This window comes from Rhinolophus sinicus, chromosome 17 (genome assembly GCF_057876585.1).
Source record: "Rhinolophus sinicus isolate RSI-liver-muscle chromosome 17, RSI-T2T, whole genome shotgun sequence".
In the NCBI taxonomy this organism is placed as follows: domain Eukaryota; kingdom Metazoa; phylum Chordata; class Mammalia; order Chiroptera; family Rhinolophidae; genus Rhinolophus; species Rhinolophus sinicus.
Window position 1 is genome coordinate 188,167,617 of NC_142517.1, and position 10,035 is coordinate 188,177,651.

Consider the following 10,035-nt stretch of genomic DNA (forward strand, 5'->3'; position numbering starts at 1 on the left):
GCCGAGGAGCTGTGTCTGGAGACTGAGGTTATCAGCTTTAATCTAGGCTGTGTTTTAGTTTGTAAGGCTGTCTTTTGACAATTCGGAGCTCTGAGTACTATAGGAGCTCTGATTTACAAAGCTTAATGCATGTCTAAAGAGTGAACCCATAGCAAATAAAGTTGGAAGAGAACAGATGGAAACACAAGCGGTCAACTTGCCTAAAACCTCCCACTAAGATTCTGCCAAGAATCAAGGACATACTCATAGCTTTCTTGGGGACTTCACATGGTTCTAAGGGTAGAGGAGACTAAGGACCATGATGTATTTTTCACTTCCTGTGAAAGGATCCTAAGAGCAAGGATAGATAGGTGATGAATGACCATAATGAACTTTCTTAAGGACATTTTCAACTCCCTGGCCTTAAATGGCAATAGTTTGGAAAAACTTCACTGCTGATACAACTAATGCAATCTTGAGACTATTCTGTGTTGTGGCATTTTTGTGTCTTGGATTTTATTTTACCCTACTTTAAAGCTAAGAAGTTAGCTTGTTACTGTTTCATGAATAATAGAAGACATGATGCCCCTGAGTCAGAGACAAAGGTCATTATTTCTCACAGCCCAGTACACTGTGCATAAGCATCAGTATGCTTATACTGCAGGAGATGTAGAGTCCAGGTAACACCTGCAAATGCAGTGAGGTGTGTTACAGGACAGAAACACTGAGCTGGAGGACTTCATTGCTTTTCCAGTAAGCAGTAAGCAACACTGATCTTTATTTCAGAAGAAGACATTTCCTCATCGCTTATGGTTGCTTCCTTGCTGCAAACACAACTCTGAGAAATGGACTAGGTAAAGAGTGGCCAGGGCCTTGCTTTCTTGGCATTGCCAGCAAAATGTATAGAAGAAACGGAGGCCCATGGCAGACTGTCTCCCAACAGGCTTTATGTATTAGGTTGAATCATATGAAATTGCTGTTTCCAAACATCGAAAATGTTTAAGTATTGGTGATTTTATATGATTCAACGTAATATTATCGCAGTGCTAATAAAGGTGTCTTCATGATGCCTTTTAAAAGATTTTTTAGGAAATTTGAATATACTGCATTTTCTGTTACTATTTCTTTATTCCACCAAACTCTGTCAGTGCTTTTTTTCCTAACTATTGCTATATATGATCTAGATCTTCTTGACTTATAGGTAAATTTAGAGTTTAAGATGATGCAAAATGATAAATTCAAATGGTAGCCAAGCTTTTAGCTCTAATTTTTTATACATCAATGTTAAAATGAGTTCTATTTTTGTTTCCACTATGTGTGACCGAGCTCCTGTTTCCCTTCCTTTTCTTATGCAGTTTAGCAATCTTCTGATGTGTTACTGAAAATGCGTTCTTCATATCACCCTAGTACTATTCTAATCATCTGCATATAATCTGAATCAGGCATAAATTTATTATGGCACAAAGAGAAACCCACTGCTCAACTGTATAAATTTGTGATACTAAATACAAAGGAGTTTTTTTTTTTAAAAACACTAACATGAATTCATTATTAATTTCCATTACTACATGTAGTAATCAAAATACTTTATGTGTATTACCTTGTGTAACATGCATAAGAACCCTGAGTTAGGTACTTTTATTTATTTGTTAAAGAAGCTGAGACAAAGAGAAGGAGGGTAGCATGCCGAGGGTCACTCTGTTCTTAATAATTGTTGCTTGGTCAAATAATTTATTGGAACAGGATGTCAGAAATACTGTCTAGTGGCCACTGCCAGTGCTTCATCTGGATCCCTTCAGGCCCCTTCTCCTGCATCTCTCTCTCTCTTTGATGTGTTTTTATCCTCCAACAGCTCACACATATGTGACTCTTTTTCCAATGGCTGCCCTTGCACTACCGCACATACTTTGCCTGCAGCCACAGAGAACTAGAAATGTGTGGAAGTTATATCCATCACCAGAAACTCCCAGCTGTTGCTTAGATGATAAGTGATGGGTCCGGAAATATGAGAGCTCAGACCCCTTACAGTGGGTTGAGGAAAACTCCCAAGTGTAACTCATAGTCAAGAGATCCTGTGGCATAAAGTTGAAGTCACCCTCCAAAGAACTTTCTCTGAGGTTACACCCATCATGGCTTCCTCCCTTTCCACGTCCTGGGGCTCCCATTCCCTTACCAGTTTCTCTTAGGATCACCTCTTGAATAAACCACTTACACGTGAGTCCTCAATTCTGGGTCTACCTCTGGGGAAGTCAATAGAAAACAACCTCCTTGGGAGTTGTTTTGAAAACAATACATTCTTAATTTCCTAAAATGATTGTTAATGAAAGTATTACTATTATTTAATATTCAGAATATGTCTGGGGATTACATTGTCATGCAGACAGAAATATTCTTATTTTGAAGATGTTATCATTCTAGAACATGAGGATTCTTGTTCCAGATAAGACTTTTACTTCAGGAAAACATATGCATTCTCCAGTTTGGTCTCTCTATTGAAGCACAGTAAATAAAGGTGAACTTTTATGGACTTGTAAATTTTGAAGTATTTGGTGTTATGATAAGACTATGAAAAAATAATAGCCACTTATGACAGTTTTCTACTCTGCTGTAATCAAGTCTTTCTTCAGCTACCCTGAAAAAAGAATTTTATTTCTTTCTAAGTAGTCACTTATTTAAAATAATAATAATAATAATAACTACAAAGAGCTTAAATGGTGAGTGTATTAACTCCTTTCCTACCTATGTATTTCTTTTCCATAGAGCTCTTACTATGTATTTTTCTGAGAATTTTTCTTTTTTAAAAACATATTTGTGCAAGTCAGCTTTAAAATAATGATGCAAATCAAAGGTGAACAGTGTCTTTTCTCTTTACACAGGTGGTGCAAAAGCAACCACAGAAACACAGAGGAGGCAAAGAGTAATGTGTATTCATGGGATTGAACCCTCCCTTACCCCATCAAAAGAAAAAACACACACACACACACACACATACACACAAAAAAAAACCAACCAAAAAAAAAACAACAACCAGAAACCCAGCTGTTGAGGTGCAGGATCCTGAGAAGATAAATTGGAAAGTCAAGTGGGAGTCAGGTGGTTGAAGGTGCTGAATGCCAGACAGGAGTTTAGACATTACCCTCAAGACGGTGGGGAGAACCCACGTTTTTGTACAGGGAGGGTAAAGATTAGTCTGGAAGGATGAATTACAGTGGCAGCTGCAGGGGAGAAGTCTGAGGCCAACAGTTCAGAAAATATTACACTGTGCACATATAAATTGAATAAGACTTGAGTTGGTGCCATAAAGGTGGAAACAAAGGGGCAGAAATAAGAGATGTTGTTTAGAAAGAGTTAATGTGCGGTCTGTTTGAGTAGGGAGATGAGAAAGAAAGAGGGTTGAAATTATAGTGAGGGCTGATTAGAAGAACTGTGGTATTGTAAGATGATAAGAATTTGTTGTAAGTCATCTTTGTTTCATCTCTACCTGGAAAGGTATACTAAACAAATGCTGAAAATCGAGTTACAGATCCATGGAGCGAGAGGGGAGCAGTGTGGGAAAATGAGGAGCCATTTAGTTTCAGACAGGAAGTAGGAAATACAAAATTGTAGCGTTGAAGTGTCAGTTGAAATTTTGGGCTTGTTTTCTGAAATTAAATCAGGTCTCTAGTCACAAACAATTTTCATTTCAATCTCCTGTTTCAAAATTTCGTTCAATGTGGAACTTTGGCAAAAACTTCTAAAAAGTTAAAAAATATAATAACCACCAGCTTCTTTCTGTACATATGCTGATTTTCCCTAAGACATTTATTTTATAATTAGGCTTGCAAGTCTATCACTTTAAAGGTTGACTGATTTCTGTGGTGCAGTTGTTTTAAAAGATTTGTTTTGTAGCAGAATTCTTATTTCAAATAAAAATTTTCCTTAAAGTCTGATATATAAATCAAATCAAAACAAAATTGCTCCTGATCTGGGGAAAGAGATAGGTAGTGGGTCTGGAGATACTCTTCTAGCCCCACCTCCAATTTCCCGGCACTCCTGAAGTGCTTTTTGTTTGTTTTTATTTTTCTAGGTCCTACCTGTCCAAGTATTATTCATGGGCCAGTAACATCAATCTCATCTGAAAGCTTGTTAAAGGTTCAAGTTCTTGGGCATCAGAGCTTAGGTTTAACAAGATCCCTGGGTAATTTGATGATCTTGAAAATTCAGGAAGTGCAGTAGTCCTATATGCAGTTTTGTTTTCCCCTGGTTTCCACTAGTTTAATTTACCCCCAGTTAACTGTGGTCCGAAAATATTAAATGGAAAATTCCAGAAATAAACAATGCATGCGTTTTTAGATTGTACGCCATTCTGAATAGCATGATGAAATCTGACACCGACCCTTTCTTTCCTACCTGGGATGTGACTTTGTCCAGTGTATCCATATCTGGAAAGCATGTTAAAACAGATCTGTGGGCCACATAAACAGATCTGCTGTTCCTCCTGAGGTCAGACCCTGATGTTTTGGGCCCCAGCACCATTTCCAAGAAAGCACAGTGACCTTGATCTAGCTCAGGTTAGGCATTCTGCTACCATGGGCGACATCTCCCAAATTACTACTTAAAAGAGACTTTGCATATCAACACACTTGACACATGCCAATGTAGATGCTCAGAAGATAAAATAGGATATTCTGTTTATTTGCTCGGAAATGGTGAAATAAAATATAAGTATTTTGTAAATAGTGAACATTGGTAATTGTGATTCATTGCTACAGTTACAACTTCCCTCTCCAATTTCTCATTCTTTCATAATTTCTTCTTAATAGCTTTCCTCTCTTATTCTTGTTTGTTTGTTTACATTAATCCACCCAGTCTACAGAAGGACAAGCTGAGTTTTTAAGATAACAGCAGTGGCCCTTTGTTAAGTCCCTGTGATATAGCAGCAGTTAAGAACTTGGGTTTTAAAACCAGGCTTCCTTCATGAAGAGACATTTTTCTAAAGAGGACATACAGATGGCAAACAGACATATGAAAAAATGCTCAACCTCACTAATCATTAGAGAAAGGCAAATAAAAACCACAATGAGATACCACCTCTCCCCAGTCAAAATGGCTATCATCAATAAATCAACAAACAACAAGTGCTGGCAAGGATGTGGAGAAAAGGGAACCCTTGTGCACTGTTGGTGGGATTGCAGATTGGTGCAGCCACTATGGAAAACAGTATGGAGGTATCTCAAGAATCTGAAAATGGAACTACCTTATGACCCAGCAATTCCACTCCTAGGTATCTATCCAGAGAAATCCAAAACTCTAATTCAAAAAAATTTATGCACCCCTATGTTTATTGCAGCACTATACACAATAGCCAAGACATGGAAACAACCAAAATGCCCATCAATAGACGACTGGATTAAGAAACTGTGGTACATTTATACAATGGAGTATTACGCAGCCATAAAGAAGAATGAAATCTTACCATTTGCAACAATATGGATGGAACTAGAGAACATTATGCTAAGTGAAATAAGTCAGACAGACAAAAACAAATATTACATGATGTCACTTATATGTGGAGTCTAAAGAAAGGAATAGATGAATGAACTAATCAGAAACAGTCTCAGAGACATAGAGGAAAAACTGAGGGTTGCTAGATGGGGGGTTGGGGATAGGGGGGAAGGTGAGGGGATTAGAGAGCATAATCGGTAACCACAAGATTGCCCCAGGTTACGAAAGTCAATTTGGGGAATGTAATCAATAATGTTGTAAAGATTCGGTAGAGTATCCGATGGACACTTGTCTCATTAGGGAGACCGCCTCAGGGATGATGTAGATGCCTGATCATTGCACTGTACACCTGAAGCTGAAGCTGAACAATAATGAATGTCAACTACAATTTTATATATATATATGTATATATATATGTATGTATATATGTATGTATATGTGTGTGTGTGTGTATATATATATATATATATATATATATATATATATATATATATGTATAGTTACAAGAAGCGGAGTACAGCATTAGGAATAGAGACAACGGAAATGTAATGGCTGTGTGCGATGTCAGAGGGGTAGTAGATGGGGGGAGGAGGGTTATCACTGTGTGAGGGATATAAATGATAAATGTCTAACTATTACATTGTTTTGTATACCTGAAACTAATAAAAAAATGTTAAAATAAATAAAAGTAAAACCAGGCTTCCTTGGTTCAAATTCCAGCCCTGCCCTTTAGCTAGTTCCTTGCTCTTGCCTACATTCACTTTAGCATGATTTTATCTTGGGCATGTGTACTTTCCCTTTGCTTGATTTGGGGCTCATCCATGAGGCTTGCTTTGGCTATTTGTTATATAGGCGGGAGTGTCCCTGTGCTAGCTCTGAGCCTAAGACTTATGTGGTCATAGGTGTTTCACTTTGCTGCTTTCATCTCCATCACCACCATGGGAAGAACATGTCCTAGCTAGCCCACTGGTCCAAAACAGGGTGAAGGATAAACAGAACAGAACTGCCCCAGCTGAAGCCAGCTTAGCGCAGCCAACCTTCTGCAAACCCAGAGACACGTGGCCTAAATAACTGCTTCCCATTGTATGCTGCTAAGAGTTCGCAGTTGTTAGTGACATAGCGTTATTGCAACAATACCTAACTGGATCTTCTTTCAGTTTCTGAATTTTCTCTCAAATAACTTGAGGAGATCATAACTGTACTTTTTTAGAGGGTTGTAGGGACGAGTAAATGAGACAATGCATGTGAGGTGCTACATCAGCTGCCTGATACACAGGAAACAATCAGTTTGTACCTGTTATTATTACTACTATGCACCAGGAGTTTATGTTCATGATTTTCATCTGTGTGTGATTCAGTTTTCCCATCTGCTAAGTGGAAAGAGATGAGGTTTTAAGTTGGTGAAATTCCAAAAAAATATTAAAATTGCTATATAAATATGAGACTCTGCTATTTCCGTCACATTCAGAGAAAGAAATAAGAGTCAGTTCCAAGTGAGCTGCTGCAGGGGCTCAAGCAGAAGAAAAACTGGAGGGAGAAAACTTCTTTGGAAACTCAAACCAGAAACTACCAATGCAACCACTCCACCTCTGCCAACAGATTAGGAAAGGAAGACAAAGGATTCCTTCCGGGAACTGATGACAAAGATGAAAAGACGGGGCCAAAGACACAGCCTTAGGTTAGAAGCCTGAGTCCCTGGAATCAATCCTGTATGTCTGTATTTTACTATTTTGATGTAGTTCTTACAATTCATCTCCCCTTTGTGTCATGAGATTTGTACCTTGTTTCAGACACTAGATTTCCTTGGGAAGGATGTGGGACTACTACCATGACCTTGTCAGAAAAGACGGTGTCTGATTCTCCTGCCATTGGAAGGCTGTGTTTCCAAATCACTTTCATTATGGATGCTCTCCAGGGCTAAAGGTAAAGAAAAGGACACACCCATACAGGTACCATGGCAGAACCCTTGATTCAGCTTTGTTTTCCTGGAGACAGCCAATGCGAGGTGCTAGCAGAGCTTCTCAGATGTGTGTCTCTGCAGGTCCCGGATTCTCAAAAGACGAACATTTAAAACCTGCTTTCCATATGAGGCCAGGGAACAGAAGAGAATGGGAAATACCCCTGACCATTCCTTGTAGGTGCTAACCCAGCGGTCAGCTCATTTGTAAATATTGCTGTGGCCCCTACTTCTCCCTAAAATAACCAGGAGGCCCAAGCCTTAAAAACCAGGCTTGCAAAAAAGTCTCGCTGCAAAAGTCATTTTTAAATGAGTGCTAAGACCACTTTGGCTTGGGCAATGGTTGTGATGAAGTCATACAGACTTTATTAAAACAGAATGTGTATGCATTTTTCTGGGGAAAAGATACATCAATTTTTAAATTTTTCAAAGTATCTTCCAAAAGATAAGAACTACTGATTTAGAGGGACACTAGTTCAATTTAAGCAATTCAGTTAATTCATTGAAATTAATTAACTCACTAATGAGAATATTTTCTTATTTGTCTTTATGCAGATAATCATGTATTTGTTATTTCAAAGGAAAGCTGTTGGTAGAGAAATCCATTCCCCCATTCTTGTTCATGTGATGACGAGGCTGATTATCTTCCCAAAAGCATTTTGTTCTAGCCAAAACCTGAGAACCAACCAGCTCTATCTATCTAATCAGCAAAACTGTGTTTTGGAAAACCCATGGTGCTTCAAAAACACAGTCATGTGCAGACCTTCATACGCTGTGAGTTTAAGTGGAAACTCCTAGGTGCTTTTCTGTGTCATCACTGCTTTCTGCAAACAACTCATGAGTTATCCCAACACGCCTGTAAGGTGGAATCTCAATAAACAACGGCTACGGAGCAACAGGCCGGAGAACTCGGGGCTGTCTCCTCTCCGATGCTGTGCCTGAGTGGATGGATGACTTCTGCCCTAAGTCCTCGGTACCAGCTAATGGTGTAAATAAGGTTGCAGGTTCGTCAGAAGATCCCGCAGGCAGGACTGTACTGGTGCCAGGCACTCATTTACAGGAAGCAGCGTCTGCTGCCAGCCTCGAGAGCAGAAGGTGGGAGTCAGCACAAGTGGCCTCCCCAACCTAGTTACTTGGTTTTAATTAAGATGACAATGACAACACTGTTGTTTCCTTCAGGAATTAGTGCTTCCAATTGTGAGGGGCAGGAGAAGATGGTTCTGGGCAGCCAGATATGTGGTGCTCATGATAGACCATGACCAAGGTCTTGTTTTTCGGTTGGTGGCATTGGAAAAGCCATGACAGCTGGCCTCCTGTATAGAGGGTTTTCCAGGAGATGGCAGTGCACTCTAAGTCTGGATCTTGGCTCTGCCTGCCATCCACATCAACCAAAGAATATTGTAATTGAGACATAACATTATAATGCATTCCAGACCACACAGCTGCTCGAGTGACACCTCAAAACGCTTCGTACTAGTCTCAAAGTCATTGTAAACAGGGAAGAGAGATGGAAGTGAGATGGGGGTGGGGAGAAATGGATGTGGGCTCTTCACAATGCTGGGCATTGCTGTCTGTGGAGTTTCAGTACCTCCGGGCCAAGAGCTACCCTGATACATGTTTACAATCTTCCTGGATTCACCTCTGAAGACCAATAAAGGAAATTGAAGGACATGTATTGTCTGCATTTTAATTTATAGGTTTACAAGAAATATTTCATTATTCTAATTCAGGGGGATATAAAACATTTTTCGTTTTTAAATGAAAGGTCTCCTTGTTGAGGGTGAAAAGCATAGCAAATCAGTCTATCCCCTGAGAGGCAGGGCTGTTCCCAAGATGGGCCCCAGGTTCCAGGCAGCCAGAGGCATGGGGATGTGGGGGTGATGGGGAGGCGGGGGAAGCAAGGAGGATACTGGCCATTGGCCGAATTACTGTGTGTGACGCACAGAAATGTATTCATGCTGACAGCATTACTAGTGACGCAGACCGATACTGTAATTCCCAAGACCTGACAATGACATCTCAGGGCAGAGGAATGAGAGAGATGCTAAGCAAATATCTTTCCCCTGAAAGAGGCTGCTGGCTGAGGTGCTGGTTTATACAGGCACATTTATAGGAATGAAGGAACCCGATAAGATCAAGGTCAGGTGGACTGCAATGACTCTTCAGTATGTCACGTAATTTACTGGATGTGTTCATAGCTTGAGAGCTGAATCTCTATTTCCAGGGTTCTTATTTATATGTTTTTGTTTATAACCCCTTGGACTCTGCCAGAGACCTCCATATGGATGAGAGAGCAGTGAGGTCAGCCAGGTGGATTGCTTGGAAATCTGTGCAAAGGAAAATGATACTTAAAAAAAAAAAAAAAAAAAAAGAGGCCAGCTTTTAAATGTCTTTGAACTCCTCCAGAGTCTTTATGTGGTTTCCCTTTAATCTTTATAGAAAACTAGTTGCTTTTTGTCTTCCTTAACCCTCTTCCACTGGAACTCTGTTCTATATTCTCTGAAAATCCTTTCTTCCGTGAAACTCTCTCTTTCTTCCACACTCTTACCTAATTCTAAGAGTAACCCTCACTTAGAGCCTGAAAAGAGTAGATAATAAATGCACAGAAGTCATAG